This window comes from Balaenoptera ricei, unplaced genomic scaffold (genome assembly GCF_028023285.1).
Source record: "Balaenoptera ricei isolate mBalRic1 unplaced genomic scaffold, mBalRic1.hap2 scaffold_714, whole genome shotgun sequence".
Lineage (NCBI taxonomy): Eukaryota > Metazoa > Chordata > Mammalia > Artiodactyla > Balaenopteridae > Balaenoptera > Balaenoptera ricei.
Genome location: NW_026777901.1, coordinates 7,357 through 31,252, shown reverse-complemented (window position 1 = coordinate 31,252; position 23,896 = coordinate 7,357). Strand labels below are relative to the sequence as shown.

At 46.2% G+C, this 23,896-nt stretch overlaps 6 non-coding genes across 6 annotated transcripts; all 6 read left to right on the top strand.

The window, feature by feature from the left end:
- Positions 1 to 73, top strand: TRNAV-CAC (transfer RNA valine (anticodon CAC)). The gene has a single exon. It is a non-coding gene; the product is annotated as a tRNA-Val (tRNA).
- Positions 74 to 2,265: 2,192 nt separating this feature from the next.
- Positions 2,266 to 2,369, top strand: TRNAN-GUU (transfer RNA asparagine (anticodon GUU)). Its single transcript has 2 exons — positions 2,266 to 2,303; positions 2,334 to 2,369. It is a non-coding gene; the product is annotated as a tRNA-Asn (tRNA).
- A 7,879-nt stretch (positions 2,370 to 10,248) lies between these two features.
- TRNAV-CAC (transfer RNA valine (anticodon CAC)) lies at positions 10,249 to 10,321 on the top strand. Its single transcript has one exon. It is a non-coding gene; the product is annotated as a tRNA-Val (tRNA).
- Positions 10,322 to 12,513: 2,192 nt separating this feature from the next.
- Positions 12,514 to 12,587, top strand: TRNAN-GUU (transfer RNA asparagine (anticodon GUU)). Its single transcript has one exon. It is a non-coding gene; the product is annotated as a tRNA-Asn (tRNA).
- A 7,878-nt stretch (positions 12,588 to 20,465) lies between these two features.
- TRNAV-CAC (transfer RNA valine (anticodon CAC)) lies at positions 20,466 to 20,538 on the top strand. The gene has a single exon. It is a non-coding gene; the product is annotated as a tRNA-Val (tRNA).
- Positions 20,539 to 22,730: 2,192 nt separating this feature from the next.
- On the top strand, positions 22,731 to 22,804 carry TRNAN-GUU (transfer RNA asparagine (anticodon GUU)). Its single transcript has one exon. It is a non-coding gene; the product is annotated as a tRNA-Asn (tRNA).
- Positions 22,805 to 23,896: the final 1,092 nt, after the last annotated feature.

Below are 23,896 nucleotides of genomic sequence, written 5' to 3'. Positions count from 1 at the left end.
GTTTCCGTAGTGTAGCGGTTATCACGTTCGCCTCACACGCGAAAGGTCCCCGGTTCGAAACCGGGCGGAAACAAGCGTCCTTCCTTTCTGAAGTTCTTACCTTCCCACTCCAAAAACCAAAACGGGCGAAAGGCAGGGGGTGAGGCGGCGGGCGCAGCCTCAGTTTCCATCCCCAAGGTACAGGCCAGGAGTTCCCTTACTGCCTGAGAGCCTGCTCAGCACCAGGAACCCGCCCGCCTTTCTCTGCTCTGAGGCACCGCGGAGCGCAGGCCACAGCCAGCTAATCCAAGTGGGCAAAGGACAAGGCTGACTTCGGGTCAGTTTTACATCCGGAAATCCCCTCACCTACTAAGCAGGCGCCTAAACCTCTTCCACATGTTCACACGAGTTATGTCTCTGAAAACCAAGGAGTTCATCCCTGTGAAGCACACTTGGCTTTCCCCCACCTCGGCACAGCTACGCAACAGTTTGATCTGCGTGACGCCACGAAAGAGACCGAACCCGACTGTGCACCGGGGACCCGAGCCAAAGACACGGAAATGAACAATGTCAGGCTCCACGAATTGAGCCGGTCGCGGAGGGGAAGGAGCCCGTCGCGGTGCCGTCTCCAGGAGAGCCCCCAGAGCCAGGGCAGAGATCAGGAAGTGGACGGATCCGCCCATCCCCTGCTGACATCCCAGTCGGCACCTGACTCAAGGGAAAAGCGAGGTTCAGAAAGAGAGCAGGACCTTGGCTCGGCAGCACACAGCGCTGAAGCTAGACCAGGACGGACCTTGTGTCCTGTCTCAGGGCCCAAGGCGTCGCCCAAGACTGGAGAGGTGAAGGGCGATGAGCAGCCGGGCAAGGGCTGGGAGCCTTGCACAGCTGCATTCAGCCCTGGGCTTCTGGGAAATCTCCGTTCCTGCTCTCCGGGTCTCTGAAGTTTAGTCTTGACTTTTACAACTTTCACCTGGAGACGCTACGTCGGGGCTCCTCAATGGTTCCCTGGTGGTCTAGTGGCTAGGATTCGGCGCTTTCACCGCTGCGGCCCGGGTTCGATTCCCGGTCAGGGAAGCCTCTGCAAAAGTTTTTTTCTTTTTTTTCCCCTTCAGCGTCTCCACTGGCAGGAGGCTTCCTCTTCCTGCCCCGACCAGAGCTGTGTTTTGCTTCAAGGTTCAGATGCAGAAGAGCTTCTGCACTGAGTCCCCAAATGCCGGCGAGTGCCGGCCTCAGGGTCCTTGACATCGCGCAGGCTGGAGGACGTGAGATGTAATGGACAGCCTGGGCTGGCCGGCTCTCGCCTCGGCTCTTTTCCCCCTGCATGTTACAAACCCGAAGTCTTATTTACCGCGTTTTCATCCCAAGAGAATCGGAGACTCGAGTTCCAAACATTCATTAAGAACCAAAACCAAAGCCCTTTGAAACATACAAGAAAGTTGCAAGAGGAATAACATCGTATATTCTGTACGTAAGTGCACAGTAAACATGTTCCCACGTTGGGTTTCTCACTCTCTCTCCGTACATAAGAATGGCGACACCACTTGAGAGTTCCGTGCAGACCTCTCCACTCAAGATTGCTCCTTTCGTTTGGCGTGTCTCTCAAAGGCAGCTTCTGCGGGACTTGTCCTCCAAGACCAGGGGAAGCCTCTGTCCTCGCGAGGAGGCCCCCTTGCCCTTTCAGGAGCCTGAAATCCGTTCTCTTCAGGCTGTAGAGAAGCTTCCAGAGGAGTTTTATTCAGCTCCCCCCGAAGTGCAGGCCAGGCACGTTCTGTGCTAGTAGGAATCCCCCCGGACCGGCTGCCCTCCGGTCTCCTTCCCGGTTGCCTTGGCGGGCAGTGGGGTCTTGGGTCAGCCTGAGCGCTGGAACCGCCTACCTCGCGAAAGGCCCTTCTGGGAAGTGCAGCTGCCCCTTGGCTGTTGCCTGGATCTCTGTGCCCTGCACGGAGCGTAAAGGGTTCTGACAGGACACAAAGGTGACGAATCCTTCCCTGTAGTGAGTGGGAGGATGAGAGGACCAGATGGGAAATGCGTCCAAGGGAGGGGGTGTATTCTCAAGTGCTTGTCAGAATTGTCTGCATGGGTGGCTGCCCTATGATAATAGTGCTTAGTGTTGTCTTTTCCTGACCTCGACCCAGTCTCAGGTCCAGTGGGATCGGCTGCTCTAAACTTTCCGTTTTTCCGAAGCTTTGGAACTGGTACCGTTTTCCTGCGAGAAAGGCGGCACATCCTAGGAATTAGTCAGTGTCTGTCTACTCCATAGAGAGGCCAGGAGAGGGGCGTGCTGCTGTCTCTGTGGCGCAATGGGTTAGCGCGTTCGGCTGTTAATCGAAAGGTTGGTGGTTCGAGCCCACAACATCGAAAGGTTGGTGGTTCGAGCCCACCCAGGGACGGTGGGTAGAGGTTTTAGAACCCATTCAGCGTTTTCCGTGCTGATTACCATTGCAGGTGTTCCATGCTGATTATCCCCTGTACTTCTGCTCCCACAAAGTTTACCGAACTGCAATCGGGGTCCTATCCACCTCACGACTGCTGCCTGTCTTGGGCCACACTCCCCTTCCCAGCTCTATTGTCTGTCGTCTCTATTGGACCCTATACTTGCCTAACTTACGGCCTTCTGAAAGAGATCGAGGAAGCCACGGTCTGGTGGGATAGTCTTTATTCTGCCAAGTCTACAGACTTGGACAAGAAAGTTATATTTTATGTGTCTCAAATTTTTCAGCTGTGAACGTTAGTAATTGTTCTATGAATGATGTTATCGGTGAACTCATCATCATAATTCTCCTCTGCATTTTTTTTTTTGATAAAGGCATTTCTTCCATGGTTGTGTAGTATTTGGTTTCATGGTTTCACGATGACGAATAGGCTGCAACCATCATTATTGTACACACACCTCTGACCACTCGTGCAGGTGTTTCCAGAGCGTAGAGAACTGCAAGTGCAAGTGCTACCTTTAGTGTTTCTGTGCTTCTAATGTTGGTAAATCCTTCAAGTTTGCCCTCCACAGAAGTGGCACTGAATCATATTCCATTTTATTTTCCAGTCTTCCAATGTCCCTTTCTTCATTTACTTGCCAACACAGCAACCTTTCTATACATCTCTCTATGGTAGTCTAACTAATAAAGGGAGCAGTGCCCTCCCGACATAACTAAGGGGAAGGACAACAGGGGGACCCTGTGGGCAGTACACAGAGATATTCTATTGCATACGTTCGAAAGCTCAACATTCAATATTTTTAAAGTCTCCCAATAACTGTAATGGTTTTCTCTGCAGACCTAGTCAACAGGGTCCAGAGAAGACTGCCCAGAGTGACCTCTTTGACAACGTCCTGCCAAGCAACTTATCCAAAGAGAAGAATCTCGCTGATCCCAGAAGTTTTTTCCTTCTCCCCTTTTCTCTTTTATTTATACATTTTGGTTATACTTTTAATTTGATGCAAACAATCTAATGCCTGTCCTTCCTCCTATAAAATGGGGAATTCGCATGGGAATAAGTGTTTCTATGTTATTCCTTGACCGTTTTTTGTTTGTTTTTTGGCTGTGACGATACAAATTAGCCCATCTAAGACACCTCGTGGGAGCCAACAGAATCCTGCCCCCCACAAGTTCGTGCTTCAGACCTGGACCCTTAGAGCTATTGGCTCGTGTTTGCTCTGTTCTGTTCTAGCTCATGTGCAGGAATGGAGCATTTTGGCTTTTTCATACTGTGTGGTTACTGGACACGGATTTTGTCTCTCTCTCTCCCTCTCATTTGTGCATCACTAATTTCTCGTCTCAGTGCGGGATTCTGGTTTTAATTTTAGGAAGTGAACTTCTGGGGATAATCCCTGTTGGGTGGCGGTTGACAGGGATCCAGTCCCTGTTAGGTAGAAGATGACAGCTAATCCGGACCATGAGTCTTTTTTGTCTGATGCTTGTCCTGAGGATTCTGGTGTTTCCTGGTATGAGACACCACAGCAGTGAGAAGCTGTCCACCTCTTGTCTTTCCACTATTTGCTAAAAGCCACGTGGGCCCAGTCAACCCTTGTCAATAACTGCAAAAGTGTAGCAGCTACAATAAGGACGATCTTAATATGCAATGGTTCCCTCATAAGGAACTCAACATTAATAAGGGGGATTAATACAGGAAGAATATGGAATTTTTAGCACGGAATAGGCAGCTTTCTTTCATTGGTATACTCAAGGTTCTAAATAACTGAAAAAATTCAAACCAATGTCCTTCAGGGATGGCAGAAAGCAGAGGAGAGACATAGCATTACAAACAAGCAACAAAGTCAGCAACATGAGCACTTGTGACAACCCTACAAATCAAGATTTAAACCTTCCAGAACTGTAAGCCAGTTCGGTCCTTAATAAAAATGGATGAGGAGCAATGACTTCATGCACAGATACATACCCTGGAGACTCAAAAGCATATCACAGAATTACTCTGAGTTTCATTAATGAGCTTCCTTCAAGGACCTAATGTGGCTTACTTATTTCATTTTGTTTCCCTCACTGTCAGTTGCTGTTAAAACCTATCATTGCCTCTGCTTTCACCTTAAATAATGCCCACTAGTTTGATGAATTTTTTTCCCTTTAAATATATCTTCTCAGAAGCAAAACAATATACTTTCTCTTCCTTGGGAGAGAATAGACAAAGTAGGCCTCTAAAAATTTAAATTAATTAAAAATTAATTCCGCAAGTAATTTCAGGAAAGTAATAATCACTCGTATAAATTCAAAATAAGAAAATTAAGAATTTCTGGGAAGAATGCTTTACTACTTATGCTTTCAATGTGGTATTTATATAAGGAAAAATTTTGTTGTGGAATTGGTGACAAGGAACAATAACAGATTTAGCTGTAGATTAAATTAATGGTCTTGATCCCTCGGAACACCAGTGAGAAACGAAATGAAATGGACTACAAAGATGACCCTTAATACTTTTAAGCAATTTAAATAATTTATACATTTTACATATAATGACATTTAAAATGTTTATGTCATGTCATGTGCTTTTATCGAGGTTACTCAGAAAAATTAGATTGGTTTAATAATTTTGGTCTAAAAACGACTATATATATATTTTCAGATTATGTTCTGATGTGGAAAATAATGGTGGTATAATATACTGTTATGTAAGTCTTGGCTTTATTATGGCTTGAAAATCTGAGTTACGTTGGACTTCCTAAATTTCCTGTACTGGTTGTACTGGTTAAATAAGCAAACGTATCCAATAAGTTTTCAACGACTAAAACTTTAAATTTATGTGTTGAAGTATATTAAATATACTAGTCAAGTACATTAAATATACTAATATCTTTAAAGAGGAATGAAAACTTGTAGTTCTAGAAACCAGACGACTCAATTATTCCACTGACAATTTTTGGTAAATATTTTTAGGCGTCATCTGATATATGATTCCATATATACCAATATATGATTCCAACATTCCCATGTTCCAACATGCGTCAGCTTAAATTACGAGTTCAAGATCTAGAGTTAACTTCAATCCTTTGACTAACAGTAAATTGATTTATTTAACGAATCATCTTTGGTTGCCTGCAAATTCTCTCTGTCTTTGTCCTTCCCGTTTGCCCTAATTTCATGATAGGTCGGTCGACAACAGTGCTTTCGTTGGGGAATGCTGTTGTTTTCTGGCTTCACATATATTTCTATAGTTTGTAGGTTTGTGGCTGGTGCTGTGGCTATTCTTATGTGTTCCCTTGACAAAAGTTCAGTAGAGTGGCTTGTGTTTTCACTGCTCTGACACGTCAGAATCATAACCTTCATGATGCGCACTGCACGGCTTCTGAAACCTTCTCAAAGCGCCTCCTTGCTTCTTGTTACACATTCATTTTTTGCATGGCACTTGCCTTTTATCACAGCAAGCACCAAAATCCAGCTTGGCAAAGAAATGATATCATTGAAAACAATGTAGAATAATCTAATGTTGGCAGGTTTTACTATGTAAATTACACCTCAATGAAGCTTACTTTAAAAAAAAAAAAGGACAAACAAAACCAAATGGTGACAGGATGGAGAGCACTGGAAATTCTTATTCATTTCTGGAAAGGGTATAAAAAAGTTCCACAGGTTGGAAAACAAATTTGGCAGCATCCACTGAGGGTCATACATACACAGTTACATGCTGTGGCCCAGAAATCGTACTTTTAGCTGTGCTATACCTTTGACCTGTGCTCTCCAATGTGATAGGTGCAAGCCACATGTAGCTACTGAACACTTGAAAGTTGCTAGGGCCACAGGTTGTAATGATAATATTTTGATGTAGTAAGTCTCCTAAAACATTAAAATAGATTAAAATAGAAAATTCAAAATTCCTTGTGACAGGTTTGAAAACTAATAAAGGGAAACGTCACTCAGATGAAGTCGGGAGACCAGAAGTGGGAGCTCTCATGGGGTACCACTCAAGTTCAAAGACAGGAAGTATCGTCAATTACAAACCCAAACAGAAGAAGCATCAACAGGAAGAATCATCGATTACAGGCCCCAACAGAAAGACAGGCACGTTGCATCTCCCGCAGGAAATCAGCAACTTGGCAATGAGAAACCGTCATCACCCTGAACTTTCACTTTTCTCCAGTGGACTTGGGTTCAAAACAACCTCCCTCAGCTTCCTCCTCTCTCTCTGTAAAATAAGGTTCCTTCCTCTCCTTTGTTTGTGGGACTTGCCTATGGCTTTTGCTATAGCTTGCTTGTCCTGAATTGCCATTCTTCCGCTATTCCTGAATAAACGCTTTTTGTTGGAAAAAAACAAAAAACAAACCCCCCACCCCAACTTTTGTATATTTTTATTTTCATAAATTTTTAAAATTGATTTTGTGTATTTGTTTTTGGCTGCGTTGGGTCTTCGTTGCTGGGCGAGGGCTTTCTCTAGTTGCAGTGATTGGGGGCTGCTCTTCACTGTGGTGGCTTCTCTTGTTGCGGAGCACGGGCTCTAGGCGGGCAGGCGTCAGTAGTTGTGGCATGAGGGCTCAGTAGTTGTGGCTCACGGGCTCTAGAGCATAGGCTCAGTAGTTGGGGTGCACGGGCTTAGTTGCTCCACAGCATGTGGGATCTTCCCGGACCAGGGCTCGACCCCGTGTCCCCTGCCTTGGCAGGCGGATTCTTAACCAATGCGCAACCAGGGAAACGCTCAAAAGTATTATTTTGAAAGTCAACACTGGCATTATTCTGTTGGAATGGGGTGCTCTAGAAAAATGTGTATGTCCCCCAAAAGTCATAAAAAAATGTTCGTACCATTTCAGAATATCCTCAAGTGGAAACAACTGAAATGTCCAACAGTTCAAAACTACGTGGAGTTATATTCTTACAAGGCATACACACAGAGACAAAGAACTACGTGAAAAATAGGGTTAAATTTCATAGACATAACGTTGAGTGAAAGAAGTCGGACCCATGCCCCTCCATCCCCCCAAACCCAGTGCATGCCCTGTGATTCAATTTATGTGAAAGTAACAGGCAGAGAGGTTGGCAGGGGTATGTGTGTGATTACTCTGAGCTCTTGCATGGGAAGAGTCATGAGGAAGCCTTCTGTGGTCTGGTAATTTTGCATACCTTAGTTATTTAGGTTGCTTTATCAGTTACTCAGGTTGGTGTACACTGGTGATGGTTTGGGAAGTGTACACTCTTTGTACTTTATGCATATTATGCCTCATTGTTTTAAAGTTTAATGCCACTTGGTTATTGGTAAAGTGATGTTGATACTTTTCCTTCTGCTTTGTCCTGGGCTAGGAGGGAAAGTAAGTTCAAAGTAGTTACTGTGATATTTTTGCTGTCCTCAGATTTTTGGCTTCCCTTCACTATCGGATATCTGACTACTTACGCATATGCTGCTCACAACCATTACCTTAAGCTGACATTCCACTGTTAATACTGTGTCAAAGAGAGAACCAAGTGTTCATGACCAAATCTGCTCTTTTAAGAATCAATATGAGTCAAGGAATGTGGGCGGTATAGGAAATTGAGAAATTCTGATGAGGAAAGTAGTTCAATTAGGCTTAACTAACTCACAGGTGCCAAAGGGGGACACTGGCAGGTAGTACACAAAGAATAGCCGCCACATGCATTTCACCACTCAACTCTCAAGAATTTTTGAGCATCCACACATAGCCAAAAGCGTTTACCTGATTAGCTCGGAACTTCACTAGATTAAACCCTCCTGATAAGCTGTTTGATGGCTTTCAGCTATCTGTTCCTCCAGGAAAGGGAAGACTCCCCTTTCTCAGGCTTTGTGTGTGTGTGTGTGTGTGTGTGTGTTTCCTCTCTTCTCTTTTCTGGCTTTTTTATAAATCCTGCCTTTGTTTAATGACAACATCCTAATAACTGTTTCCCATTTTTATTAGTAACCATGTGAGCTAACTCCTTCAAAATCTCTTTACTACTTGAAGCAAGTCAGAAAGAGAAAAACAAATATCGTATATTAACGCATATATGAGGAACCTAGAAAAATGGTTCAGATGACCCGGTTTGCAGGGCAGAAAGAGAGACACAGATGTAGAGAACAAACATATGGACCCCAACGGGGGGGAAAGCGGCAGAGGGGTTGGTGGTGGTGGGATGCGTTGGGAGATTGGGATTGACATATATACACTAATATATATCAAATAACTATTAAGAACCTGCTGTATTAAAAATATTTTTTTAAATTCAAAAATAATCTCTTTACTACTAATGTTGAAGTATGATTTTCATATTCACATGTGTATACACTATGTTGGTAGCTTTGAAATCTATTCTTGGGTGGAGACTGCCATGGAACGGGAAAGTTTAGGCCTTCAATGGTTGGAAGCTAGGTCCTTCTTAGTCTTTAAAGAGACAGTTTCCAGTTAGTATGTGTTTAACAAACGCATCGTCATTCTCTCTGCGTCTAACGTCGTTGCTTCTCCAATGGTCCTGTTTACTCTTTCTCCTCTTCTTCTTCATTTCATTAATGAGTTTGGGGAGGTTTGTAGGCCTACCTTTCAATCTTCTCTTCCTTTTGATATATTGGAGGTTGAACAAGGAAGGGATGCAAATCTCAGTGAAGTTTTCTCAGTTACCCGTGAGCATGGTGGCCAAGGGGAGGGGCTCTGCAGGCAAACTGCTTGGGTCTGAGTGCTGGCTCTCACTGTCACGGGGGGGGGGGGGGGTGGTGGTGGTGGTGAGACCCTGGAAAGGTTAGCTCAGCTTTTCCGTGCCTCAGTGTTCTCATCTGCAACAAGGGGTGGTAAAGTCCTACACTATCTTCCAGGGTTGTTATGTGGACTTAGTAAGTGATTCCACAGTAAAGCACTGAGGAACAGTGCTGGTCACTGAGTAAAGCTCGAGCAAGCTGGTATTATCGTTATTATGAAGTCTTTTATTTCCCCTTCTAACTGTACCACTGCTGACTTTCAACATTCCCCAGAACAAACTGCGATTGTTTAAATGTTTAGCTGACCTCTTCTCCCTCATGTTAGTGACCTGCATCTGGGAAATTGGTTGCTTTGGATGGTGATCGAACTGGTGATCTAAAGGCAGTGGGGGACTGGATCCAGCTTCATCAGATTCTTGGACCTTGGGCAGGCATGACGATCGTTTAGCTCATGGTAGACAATCTCTTGCACATGTTTCTATAGCAAGAGCTTTTCATAGATAGTCAGACATACCTTAAGTATTATAAGAAAAGTGCAAGTATGTACCAGTGACCTGTCTTTGTGGGTGTTGTTGTTGTTTGAAGAAATCAAAGGAAGAAAATAGAATTTACCTGGGAGTTGTAGATTTCCTCCTTCAGGTATGACGGAGTGTTTGTAGCAAGCTAGCATTCACCCTGAAGACGACTCAATCCAGTCTGGATGAAAGCAATTCTGTTTGGAGGCTTTGGAGAAATGCAGCTAGGACCCACAGGATCCGCTCCAGAGAGAGAGAAGCTCACTGGAATGAACCTAATTCTCTACCTTTTCCCCTTAGGCCCAAAGGGCACTTGCCCGAACCCCCGGCTCCCGCGGCTTCTGGGAGCTGAGGAGTCAGCAGCGGGGGCGACCCCTGCACTCGGGGGCATAGCCGTGGATCCGAGGACTCTGCGGTCGGTGCGGGAGCCCGAAGGCCGACTGTGGGAGGCTCGGGGGTCCTCCCTTCGGGCCAGGCGAGGAACCCTGAAAGCAGGGCCTGTCGGAAGCCGCAGTCTCCTTGCCTGAGAGATCTCGGGGCTTCAAGGTTCATTCTGCAGTTTAAAAAGTTGGCGACTAGGATAGTGGTGGCAGGACCTACGGATTTCAGGGATGCGCCACTAAGCGGCAGCACCCGCCGTGTTTCCGTAGTGTAGCGGTTATCACGTTCGCCTCACACGCGAAAGGTCCCCGGTTCGAAACCGGGTGGAAACAAGCGTCCTTCCTTTCTGAAGTTCTTACCTTCCCACTCCAAAAACCAAAACGGGCGAAAGGCAGGGGGTGAGGTGGCGGGCGCAGCCTCAGTTTCCATCCCCAAGGTACAGGCCAGGAGTTCCCTTACTGCCTGAGAGCCTGCTCAGCACCAGGAACCCGCCCGCCTTTCTCTGCTCTGAGGCACCGCGGAGCGCAGGCCACAGCCAGCTAATCCAAGTGGGCAAAGGACAAGGCTGACTTCGGGTCAGTTTTACATCCGGAAATCCCCTCACCTACTAAGCAGGCGCCTAAACCTCTTCCACATGTTCACACGAGTTATGTCTCTGAAAACCAAGGAGTTCATCCCTGTGAAGCACACTTGGCTTTCCCCCACCTCGGCACAGCTACGCAACAGTTTGATCTGCGTGACGCCACGAAAGAGACCGAACCCGACTGTGCACCGGGGACCCGAGCCAAAGACACGGAAATGAACAATGTCAGGCTCCACGAATTGAGCCGGTCGCGGAGGGGAAGGAGCCCGTCGCGGTGCCGTCTCCAGGAGAGCCCCCAGAGCCAGGGCAGAGATCAGGAAGTGGACGGATCCGCCCATCCCCTGCTGACATCCCAGTCGGCACCTGACTCAAGGGAAAAGCGAGGTTCAGAAAGAGAGCAGGACCTTGGCTCGGCAGCACACAGCGCTGAAGCTAGACCAGGACGGACCTTGTGTCCTGTCTCAGGGCCCAAGGCGTCGCCCAAGACTGGAGAGGTGAAGGGCGATGAGCAGCCGGGCAAGGGCTGGGAGCCTTGCACAGCTGCATTCAGCCCTGGGCTTCTGGGAAATCTCCGTTCCTGCTCTCCGGGTCTCTGAAGTTTAGTCTTGACTTTTACAACTTTCACCTGGAGACGCTACGTCGGGGCTCCTCAATGGTTCCCTGGTGGTCTAGTGGCTAGGATTCGGCGCTTTCACCGCTGCGGCCCGGGTTCGATTCCCGGTCAGGGAAGCCTCTGCAAAAGTTTTTTTCTTTTTTTTCCCCTTCAGCGTCTCCACTGGCAGGAGGCTTCCTCTTCCTGCCCCGACCAGAGCTGTGTTTTGCTTCAAGGTTCAGATGCAGAAGAGCTTCTGCACTGAGTCCCCAAATGCCGGCGAGTGCCGGCCTCAGGGTCCTTGACATCGCGCAGGCTGGAGGACGTGAGATGTAATGGACAGCCTGGGCTGGCCGGCTCTCGCCTCGGCTCTTTTCCCCCTGCATGTTACAAACCCGAAGTCTTATTTACCGCGTTTTCATCCCAAGAGAATCGGAGACTCGAGTTCCAAACATTCATTAAGAACCAAAACCAAAGCCCTTTGAAACATACAAGAAAGTTGCAAGAGGAATAACATCGTATATTCTGTACGTAAGTGCACAGTAAACATGTTCCCACGTTGGGTTTCTCACTCTCTCTCCGTACATAAGAATGGCGACACCACTTGAGAGTTCCGTGCAGACCTCTCCACTCAAGATTGCTCCTTTCGTTTGGCGTGTCTCTCAAAGGCAGCTTCTGCGGGACTTGTCCTCCAAGACCAGGGGAAGCCTCTGTCCTCGCGAGGAGGCCCCCTTGCCCTTTCAGGAGCCTGAAATCCGTTCTCTTCAGGCTGTAGAGAAGCTTCCAGAGGAGTTTTATTCAGCTCCCCCCGAAGTGCAGGCCAGGCACGTTCTGTGCTAGTAGGAATCCCCCCGGACCGGCTGCCCTCCGGTCTCCTTCCCGGTTGCCTTGGCGGGCAGTGGGGTCTTGGGTCAGCCTGAGCGCTGGAACCGCCTACCTCGCGAAAGGCCCTTCTGGGAAGTGCAGCTGCCCCTTGGCTGTTGCCTGGATCTCTGTGCCCTGCACGGAGCGTAAAGGGTTCTGACAGGACACAAAGGTGACGAATCCTTCCCTGTAGTGAGTGGGAGGATGAGAGGACCAGATGGGAAATGCGTCCAAGGGAGGGGGTGTATTCTCAAGTGCTTGTCAGAATTGTCTGCATGGGTGGCTGCCCTATGATAATAGTGCTTAGTGTTGTCTTTTCCTGACCTCGACCCAGTCTCAGGTCCAGTGGGATCGGCTGCTCTAAACTTTCCGTTTTTCCGAAGCTTTGGAACTGGTACCGTTTTCCTGCGAGAAAGGCGGCACATCCTAGGAATTAGTCAGTGTCTGTCTACTCCATAGAGAGGCCAGGAGAGGGGCGTGCTGCTGTCTCTGTGGCGCAATGGGTTAGCGCGTTCGGCTGTTAATCGAAAGGTTGGTGGTTCGAGCCCACCCAGGGACGGTGGGTAGAGGTTTTAGAACCCATTCAGCGTTTTCCGTGCTGATTACCATTGCAGGTGTTCCATGCTGATTATCCCCTGTACTTCTGCTCCCACAAAGTTTACCGAACTGCAATCGGGGTCCTATCCACCTCACGACTGCTGCCTGTCTTGGGCCACACTCCCCTTCCCAGCTCTATTGTCTGTCGTCTCTATTGGACCCTATACTTGCCTAACTTACGGCCTTCTGAAAGAGATCGAGGAAGCCACGGTCTGGTGGGATAGTCTTTATTCTGCCAAGTCTACAGACTTGGACAAGAAAGTTATATTTTATGTGTCTCAAATTTTTCAGCTGTGAACGTTAGTAATTGTTCTATGAATGATGTTATCGGTGAACTCATCATCATAATTCTCCTCTGCATTTTTTTTTTGATAAAGGCATTTCTTCCATGGTTGTGTAGTATTTGGTTTCATGGTTTCACGATGACGAATAGGCTGCAACCATCATTATTGTACACACACCTCTGACCACTCGTGCAGGTGTTTCCAGAGCGTAGAGAACTGCAAGTGCAAGTGCTACCTTTAGTGTTTCTGTGCTTCTAATGTTGGTAAATCCTTCAAGTTTGCCCTCCACAGAAGTGGCACTGAATCATATTCCATTTTATTTTCCAGTCTTCCAATGTCCCTTTCTTCATTTACTTGCCAACACAGCAACCTTTCTATACATCTCTCTATGGTAGTCTAACTAATAAAGGGAGCAGTGCCCTCCCGACATAACTAAGGGGAAGGACAACAGGGGGACCCTGTGGGCAGTACACAGAGATATTCTATTGCATACGTTCGAAAGCTCAACATTCAATATTTTTAAAGTCTCCCAATAACTGTAATGGTTTTCTCTGCAGACCTAGTCAACAGGGTCCAGAGAAGACTGCCCAGAGTGACCTCTTTGACAACGTCCTGCCAAGCAACTTATCCAAAGAGAAGAATCTCGCTGATCCCAGAAGTTTTTTCCTTCTCCCCTTTTCTCTTTTATTTATACATTTTGGTTATACTTTTAATTTGATGCAAACAATCTAATGCCTGTCCTTCCTCCTATAAAATGGGGAATTCGCATGGGAATAAGTGTTTCTATGTTATTCCTTGACCGTTTTTTGTTTGTTTTTTGGCTGTGACGATACAAATTAGCCCATCTAAGACACCTCGTGGGAGCCAACAGAATCCTGCCCCCCACAAGTTCGTGCTTCAGACCTGGACCCTTAGAGCTATTGGCTCGTGTTTGCTCTGTTCTGTTCTAGCTCATGTGCAGGAATGGAGCATTTTGGCTTTTTCATACTGTGTGGTTACTGGACACGGATTTTGTCTCTCTCTCTCCCTCTCATTTGTGCATCACTAATTTCTCGTCTCAGTGAGGGATTCTGGTTTTAATTTTAGGAAGTGAACTTCTGGGGATAATCCCTGTTGGGTGGCGGTTGACAGGGATCCAGTCCCTGTTAGGTAGAAGATGACAGCTAATCCGGACCATGAGTCTTTTTTGTCTGATGCTTGTCCTGAGGATTCTGGTGTTTCCTGGTATGAGACACCACAGCAGTGAGAAGCTGTCCACCTCTTGTCTTTCCACTATTTGCTAAAAGCCACGTGGGCCCAGTCAACCCTTGTCAATAACTGCAAAAGTGTAGCAGCTACAATAAAGACGATCTTAATATGCAATGGTTCCCTCATAAGGAACTCAACATTAATAAGGGGGATTAATACAGGAAGAATATGGAATTTTTAGCACGGAATAGGCAGCTTTCTTTCATTGGTATACTCAAGGTTCTAAATAACTGAAAAAATTCAAACCAATGTCCTTCAGGGATGGCAGAAAGCAGAGGAGAGACATAGCATTACAAACAAGCAACAAAGTCAGCAACATGAGCACTTGTGACAACCCTACAAATCAAGATTTAAACCTTCCAGAACTGTAAGCCAGTTCGGTCCTTAATAAAAATGGATGAGGAGCAATGACTTCATGCACAGATACATACCCTGGAGACTCAAAAGCATATCACAGAATTACTCTGAGTTTCATTAATGAGCTTCCTTCAAGGACCTAATGTGGCTTACTTATTTCATTTTGTTTCCCTCACTGTCAGTTGCTGTTAAAACCTATCATTGCCTCTGCTTTCACCTTAAATAATGCCCACTAGTTTGATGAATTTTTTTCCCTTTAAATATATCTTCTCAGAAGCAAAACAATATACTTTCTCTTCCTTGGGAGAGAATAGACAAAGTAGGCCTCTAAAAATTTAAATTAATTAAAAATTAATTCCGCAAGTAATTTCAGGAAAGTAATAATCACTCGTATAAATTCAAAATAAGAAAATTAAGAATTTCTGGGAAGAATGCTTTACTACTTATGCTTTCAATGTGGTATTTATATAAGGAAAAATTTTGTTGTGGAATTGGTGACAAGGAACAATAACAGATTTAGCTGTAGATTAAATTAATGGTCTTGATCCCTCGGAACACCAGTGAGAAACGAAATGAAATGGACTACAAAGATGACCCTTAATACTTTTAAGCAATTTAAATAATTTATACATTTTACATATAATGACATTTAAAATGTTTATGTCATGTCATGTGCTTTTATCGAGGTTACTCAGAAAAATTAGATTGGTTTAATAATTTTGGTCTAAAAACGACTATATATATATTTTCAGATTATGTTCTGATGTAGAAAATAATGGTGGTATAATATACTGTTATGTAAGTCTTGGCTTTATTATGGCTTGAAAATCTGAGTTACGTTGGACTTCCTAAATTTCCTGTACTGGTTGTACTGGTTAAATAAGCAAACGTATCCAATAAGTTTTCAACGACTAAAACTTTAAATTTATGTGTTGAAGTATATTAAATATACTAGTCAAGTACATTAAATATACTAATATCTTTAAAGAGGGATGAAAACTTGTAGTTCTAGAAACCAGACGACTCAATTATTCCACTGACAATTTTTGGTAAATATTTTTAGGCGTCATCTGATATATGATTCCATATATACCAATATATGATTCCAACATTCCCATGTTCCAACATGCGTCAGCTTAAATTACGAGTTCAAGATCTAGAGTTAACTTCAATCCTTTGACTAACAGTAAATTGATTTATTTAACGAATCATCTTTGGTTGCCTGCAAATTCTCTCTGTCTTTGTCCTTCCCGTTTGCCCTAATTTCATGATAGGTCGGTCGACAACAGTGCTTTCGTTGGGGAATGCTGTTGTTTTCTGGCTTCACATATATTTCTATAGTTTGTAGGTTTGTGGCTGGTGCTGTGGCTATTCTTATGTGTTCCCTTGACAAAAGTTCAGTAGAGTGGCTTGTGTTTTCACTGCTCTGACACGTCAGAATCATAACCTTCATGATGCGCACTGCACGGCTTCTGAAACCTTCTCAAAGCGCCTCCTTGCTTCTTGTTACACATTCATTTTTTGCATGGCACTTGCCTTTTATCACAGCAAGCACCAAAATCCAGCTTGGCAAAGAAATGATATCATTGAAAACAATGTAGAATAATCTAATGTTGGCAGGTTTTACTATGTAAATTACACCTCAATGAAGCTTACTTTAAAAAAAAAAAAGGACAAACAAAACCAAATGGTGACAGGATGGAGAGCACTGGAAATTCTTATTCATTTCTGGAAAGGGTATAAAAAAGTTCCACAGGTTGGAAAACAAATTTGGCAGCATCCACTGAGGGTCATACATACACAGTTACATGCTGTGGCCCAGAAATCGTACTTTTAGCTGTGCTATACCTTTGACCTGTGCTCTCCAATGTGATAGGTGCAAGCCACATGTAGCTACTGAACACTTGAAAGTTGCTAGGGCCACAGGTTGTAATGATAATATTTTGATGTAGTAAGTCTCCTAAAACATTAAAATAGATTAAAATAGAAAATTCAAAATTCCTTGTGACAGGTTTGAAAACTAATAAAGGGAAACGTCACTCAGATGAAGTCGGGAGACCAGAAGTGGGAGCTCTCATGGGGTACCACTCAAGTTCAAAGACAGGAAGTATCGTCAATTACAAACCCAAACAGAAGAAGCATCAACAGGAAGAATCATCGATTACAGGCCCCAACAGAAAGACAGGCACGTTGCATCTCCCGCAGGAAATCAGCAACTTGGCAATGAGAAACCGTCATCACCCTGAACTTTCACTTTTCTCCAGTGGACTTGGGTTCAAAACAACCTCCCTCAGCTTCCTCCTCTCTCTCTGTAAAATAAGGTTCCTTCCTCTCCTTTGTTTGTGGGACTTGCCTATGGCTTTTGCTATAGCTTGCTTGTCCTGAATTGCCATTCTTCCGCTATTCCTGAATAAACGCTTTTTGTTGGAAAAAAACAAAAAACAAACCCCCCACCCCAACTTTTGTATATTTTTATTTTCATAAATTTTTAAAATTGATTTTGTGTATTTGTTTTTGGCTGCGTTGGGTCTTCGTTGCTGGGCGAGGGCTTTCTCTAGTTGCAGTGATTGGGGGCTGCTCTTCACTGTGGTGGCTTCTCTTGTTGCGGAGCACGGGCTCTAGGCGGGCAGGCGTCAGTAGTTGTGGCAGGAGGGCTCAGTAGTTGTGGCTCACGGGCTCTAGAGCATAGGCTCAGTAGTTGGGGTGCACGGGCTTAGTTGCTCCACAGCATGTGGGATCTTCCCGGACCAGGGCTCGACCCCGTGTCCCCTGCCTTGGCAGGCGGATTCTTAACCAATGCGCAACCAGGGAAACGCTCAAAAGTATTATTTTGAAAGTCAACACTGGCATTATTCTGTTGGAATGGGGTGCTCTAGAAAAATGTGTATGTCCCCCAAAAGTCATAAAAAAATGTTCGTACCATTTCAGAATATCCTCAAGTGGAAACAACTGAAATGTCCAACAGTTCAAAACTACGTGGAGTTATATTCTTACAAGGCATACACACAGAGACAAAGAACTACGTGAAAAATAGGGTTAAATTTCATAGACATAACGTTGAGTGAAAGAAGTCGGACCCATGCCCCTCCATCCCCCCAAACCCAGTGCATGCCCTGTGATTCAATTTATGTGAAAGTAACAGGCAGAGAGGTTGGCAGGGGTATGTGTGTGATTACTCTGAGCTCTTGCATGGGAAGAGTCATGAGGAAGCCTTCTGTGGTCTGGTAATTTTGCATACCTTAGTTATTTAGGTTGCTTTATCAGTTACTCAGGTTGGTGTACACTGGTGATGGTTTGGGAAGTGTACACTCTTTGTACTTTATGCATATTATGCCTCATTGTTTTAAAGTTTAATGCCACTTGGTTATTGGTAAAGTGATGTTGATACTTTTCCTTCTGCTTTGTCCTGGGCTAGGAGGGAAAGTAAGTTCAAAGTAGTTACTGTGATATTTTTGCTGTCCTCAGATTTTTGGCTTCCCTTCACTATCGGATATCTGACTACTTACGCATATGCTGCTCACAACCATTACCTTAAGCTGACATTCCACTGTTAATACTGTGTCAAAGAGAGAACCAAGTGTTCATGACCAAATCTGCTCTTTTAAGAATCAATATGAGTCAAGGAATGTGGGCGGTATAGGAAATTGAGAAATTCTGATGAGGAAAGTAGTTCAATTAGGCTTAACTAACTCACAGGTGCCAAAGGGGGACACTGGCAGGTAGTACACAAAGAATAGCCGCCACATGCATTTCACCACTCAACTCTCAAGAATTTTTGAGCATCCACACATAGCCAAAAGCGTTTACCTGATTAGCTCGGAACTTCACTAGATTAAACCCTCCTGATAAGCTGTTTGATGGCTTTCAGCTATCTGTTCCTCCAGGAAAGGGAAGACTCCCCTTTCTCAGGCTTTGTGTGTGTGTGTGTGTGTGTGTGTGTTTCCTCTCTTCTCTTTTCTGGCTTTTTTATAAATCCTGCCTTTGTTTAATGACAACATCCTAATAACTGTTTCCCATTTTTATTAGTAACCATGTGAGCTAACTCCTTCAAAATCTCTTTACTACTTGAAGCAAGTCAGAAAGAGAAAAACAAATATCGTATATTAACGCATATATGAGGAACCTAGAAAAATGGTTCAGATGACCCGGTTTGCAGGGCAGAAAGAGAGACACAGATGTAGAGAACAAACATATGGACCCCAACGGGGGGGAAAGCGGCAGAGGGGTTGGTGGTGGTGGGATGCGTTGGGAGATTGGGATTGACATATATACACTAATATATATCAAATAACTATTAAGAACCTGCTGTATTAAAAATATTTTTTTAAATTCAAAAATAATCTCTTTACTACTAATGTTGAAGTATGATTTTCATATTCACATGTGTATACACTATGTTGGTAGCTTTGAAATCTATTCTTGGGTGGAGACTGCCATGGAACGGGAAAGTTTAGGCCTTCAATGGTTGGAAGCTAGGTCCTTCTTAGTCTTTAAAGAGACAGTTTCCAGTTAGTATGTGTTTAACAAACGCATCGTCATTCTCTCTGCGTCTAACGTCGTTGCTTCTCCAATGGTCCTGTTTACTCTTTCTCCTCTTCTTCTTCATTTCATTAATGAGTTTGGGGAGGTTTGTAGGCCTACCTTTCAATCTTCTCTTCCTTTTGATATATTGGAGGTTGAACAAGGAAGGGATGCAAATCTCAGTGAAGTTTTCTCAGTTACCCGTGAGCATGGTGGCCAAGGGGAGGGGCTCTGCAGGCAAACTGCTTGGGTCTGAGTGCTGGCTCTCACTGTCACGGGGGGGGGGGGGGGTGGTGGTGGTGGTGAGACCCTGGAAAGGTTAGCTCAGCTTTTCCGTGCCTCAGTGTTCTCATCTGCAACAAGGGGTGGTAAAGTCCTACACTATCTTCCAGGGTTGTTATGTGGACTTAGTAAGTGATTCCACAGTAAAGCACTGAGGAACAGTGCTGGTCACTGAGTAAAGCTCGAGCAAGCTGGTATTATCGTTATTATGAAGTCTTTTATTTCCCCTTCTAACTGTACCACTGCTGACTTTCAACATTCCCCAGAACAAACTGCGATTGTTTAAATGTTTAGCTGACCTCTTCTCCCTCATGTTAGTGACCTGCATCTGGGAAATTGGTTGCTTTGGATGGTGATCGAACTGGTGATCTAAAGGCAGTGGGGGACTGGATCCAGCTTCATCAGATTCTTGGACCTTGGGCAGGCATGACGATCGTTTAGCTCATGGTAGACAATCTCTTGCACATGTTTCTATAGCAAGAGCTTTTCATAGATAGTCAGACATACCTTAAGTATTATAAGAAAAGTGCAAGTATGTACCAGTGACCTGTCTTTGTGGGTGTTGTTGTTGTTTGAAGAAATCAAAGGAAGAAAATAGAATTTACCTGGGAGTTGTAGATTTCCTCCTTCAGGTATGACGGAGTGTTTGTAGCAAGCTAGCATTCACCCTGAAGACGACTCAATCCAGTCTGGATGAAAGCAATTCTGTTTGGAGGCTTTGGAGAAATGCAGCTAGGACCCACAGGATCCGCTCCAGAGAGAGAGAAGCTCACTGGAATGAACCTAATTCTCTACCTTTTCCCCTTAGGCCCAAAGGGCACTTGCCCGAACCCCCGGCTCCCGCGGCTTCTGGGAGCTGAGGAGTCAGCAGCGGGGGCGACCCCTGCACTCGGGGGCATAGCCGTGGATCCGAGGACTCTGCGGTCGGTGCGGGAGCCCGAAGGCCGACTGTGGGAGGCTCGGGGGTCCTCCCTTCGGGCCAGGCGAGGAACCCTGAAAGCAGGGCCTGTCGGAAGCCGCAGTCTCCTTGCCTGAGAGATCTCGGGGCTTCAAGGTTCATTCTGCAGTTTAAAAAGTTGGCGACTAGGATAGTGGTGGCAGGACCTACGGATTTCAGGGATGCGCCACTAAGCGGCAGCACCCGCCGTGTTTCCGTAGTGTAGCGGTTATCACGTTCGCCTCACACGCGAAAGGTCCCCGGTTCGAAACCGGGTGGAAACAAGCGTCCTTCCTTTCTGAAGTTCTTACCTTCCCACTCCAAAAACCAAAACGGGCGAAAGGCAGGGGGTGAGGTGGCGGGCGCAGCCTCAGTTTCCATCCCCAAGGTACAGGCCAGGAGTTCCCTTACTGCCTGAGAGCCTGCTCAGCACCAGGAACCCGCCCGCCTTTCTCTGCTCTGAGGCACCGCGGAGCGCAGGCCACAGCCAGCTAATCCAAGTGGGCAAAGGACAAGGCTGACTTCGGGTCAGTTTTACATCCGGAAATCCCCTCACCTACTAAGCAGGCGCCTAAACCTCTTCCACATGTTCACACGAGTTATGTCTCTGAAAACCAAGGAGTTCATCCCTGTGAAGCACACTTGGCTTTCCCCCACCTCGGCACAGCTACGCAACAGTTTGATCTGCGTGACGCCACGAAAGAGACCGAACCCGACTGTGCACCGGGGACCCGAGCCAAAGACACGGAAATGAACAATGTCAGGCTCCACGAATTGAGCCGGTCGCGGAGGGGAAGGAGCCCGTCGCGGTGCCGTCTCCAGGAGAGCCCCCAGAGCCAGGGCAGAGATCAGGAAGTGGACGGATCCGCCCATCCCCTGCTGACATCCCAGTCGGCACCTGACTCAAGGGAAAAGCGAGGTTCAGAAAGAGAGCAGGACCTTGGCTCGGCAGCACACAGCGCTGAAGCTAGACCAGGACGGACCTTGTGTCCTGTCTCAGGGCCCAAGGCGTCGCCCAAGACTGGAGAGGTGAAGGGCGATGAGCAGCCGGGCAAGGGCTGGGAGCCTTGCACAGCTGCATTCAGCCCTGGGCTTCTGGGAAATCTCCGTTCCTGCTCTCCGGGTCTCTGAAGTTTAGTCTTGACTTTTACAACTTTCACCTGGAGACGCTACGTCGGGGCTCCTCAATGGTTCCCTGGTGGTCTAGTGGCTAGGATTCGGCGCTTTCACCGCTGCGGCCCGGGTTCGATTCCCGGTCAGGGAAGCCTCTGCAAAAGTTTTTTTCTTTTTTTTCCCCTTCAGCGTCTCCACTGGCAGGAGGCTTCCTCTTCCTGCCCCGACCAGAGCTGTGTTTTGCTTCAAGGTTCAGATGCAGAAGAGCTTCTGCACTGAGTCCCCAAATGCCGGCGAGTGCCGGCCTCAGGGTCCTTGACATCGCGCAGGCTGGAGGACGTGAGATGTAATGGACAGCCTGGGCTGGCCGGCTCTCGCCTCGGCTCTTTTCCCCCTGCATGTTACAAACCCGAAGTCTTATTTACCGCGTTTTCATCCCAAGAGAATCGGAGACTCGAGTTCCAAACATTCATTAAGAACCAAAACCAAAGCCCTTTGAAACATACAAGAAAGTTGCAAGAGGAATAACATCGTATATTCTGTACGTAAGTGCACAGTAAACATGTTCCCACGTTGGGTTTCTCACTCTCTCTCCGTACATAAGAATGGCGACACCACTTGAGAGTTCCGTGCAGACCTCTCCACTCAAGATTGCTCCTTTCGTTTGGCGTGTCTCTCAAAGGCAGCTTCTGCGGGACTTGTCCTCCAAGACCAGGGGAAGCCTCTGTCCTCGCGAGGAGGCCCCCTTGCCCTTTCAGGAGCCTGAAATCCGTTCTCTTCAGGCTGTAGAGAAGCTTCCAGAGGAGTTTTATTCAGCTCCCCCCGAAGTGCAGGCCAGGCACGTTCTGTGCTAGTAGGAATCCCCCCGGACCGGCTGCCCTCCGGTCTCCTTCCCGGTTGCCTTGGCGGGCAGTGGGGTCTTGGGTCAGCCTGAGCGCTGGAACCGCCTACCTCGCGAAAGGCCCTTCTGGGAAGTGCAGCTGCCCCTTGGCTGTTGCCTGGATCTCTGTGCCCTGCACGGAGCGTAAAGGGTTCTGACAGGACACAAAGGTGACGAATCCTTCCCTGTAGTGAGTGGGAGGATGAGAGGACCAGATGGGAAATGCGTCCAAGGGAGGGGGTGTATTCTCAAGTGCTTGTCAGAATTGTCTGCATGGGTGGCTGCCCTATGATAATAGTGCTTAGTGTTGTCTTTTCCTGACCTCGACCCAGTCTCAGGTCCAGTGGGATCGGCTGCTCTAAACTTTCCGTTTTTCCGAAGCTTTGGAACTGGTACCGTTTTCCTGCGAGAAAGGCGGCACATCCTAGGAATTAGTCAGTGTCTGTCTACTCCATAGAGAGGCCAGGAGAGGGGCGTGCTGCTGTCTCTGTGGCGCAATGGGTTAGCGCGTTCGGCTGTTAATCGAAAGGTTGGTGGTTCGAGCCCACCCAGGGACGGTGGGTAGAGGTTTTAGAACCCATTCAGCGTTTTCCGTGCTGATTACCATTGCAGGTGTTCCATGCTGATTATCCCCTGTACTTCTGCTCCCACAAAGTTTACCGAACTGCAATCGGGGTCCTATCCACCTCACGACTGCTGCCTGTCTTGGGCCACACTCCCCTTCCCAGCTCTATTGTCTGTCGTCTCTATTGGACCCTATACTTGCCTAACTTACGGCCTTCTGAAAGAGATCGAGGAAGCCACGGTCTGGTGGGATAGTCTTTATTCTGCCAAGTCTACAGACTTGGACAAGAAAGTTATATTTTATGTGTCTCAAATTTTTCAGCTGTGAACGTTAGTAATTGTTCTATGAATGATGTTATCGGTGAACTCATCATCATAATTCTCCTCTGCATTTTTTTTTTGATAAAGGCATTTCTTCCATGGTTGTGTAGTATTTGGTTTCATGGTTTCACGATGACGAATAGGCTGCAACCATCATTATTGTACACACACCTCTGACCACTCGTGCAGGTGTTTCCAGAGCGTAGAGAACTGCAAGTGCAAGTGCTACCTTTAGTGTTTCTGTGCTTCTAATGTTGGTAAATCCTTCAAGTTTGCCCTCCACAGAAGTGGCACTGAATCATATTCCATTTTATTTTCCAGTCTTCCAATGTCCCTTTCTTCATTTACTTGCCAACACAGCAACCTTTCTATACATCTCTCTATGGTAGTCTAACTAATAAAGGGAGCAGTGCCCTCCCGACATAACTAAGGGGAAGGACAACAGGGGGACCCTGTGGGCAGTACACAGAGATATTCTATTGCATACGTTCGAAAGCTCAACATTCAATATTTTTAAAGTCTCCCAATAACTGTAATGGTTTTCTCTGCAGACCTAGTCAACAGGGTCCAGAGAAGACTGCCCAGAGTGACCTCTTTGACAACGTCCTGCCAAGCAACTTATCCAAAGAGAAGAATCTCGCTGATCCCAGAAGTTTTTTCCTTCTCCCCTTTTCTCTTTTATTTATACATTTTGGTTATACTTTTAATTTGATGCAAACAATCTAATGCCTGTCCTTCCTCCTATAAAATGGGGAATTCGCATG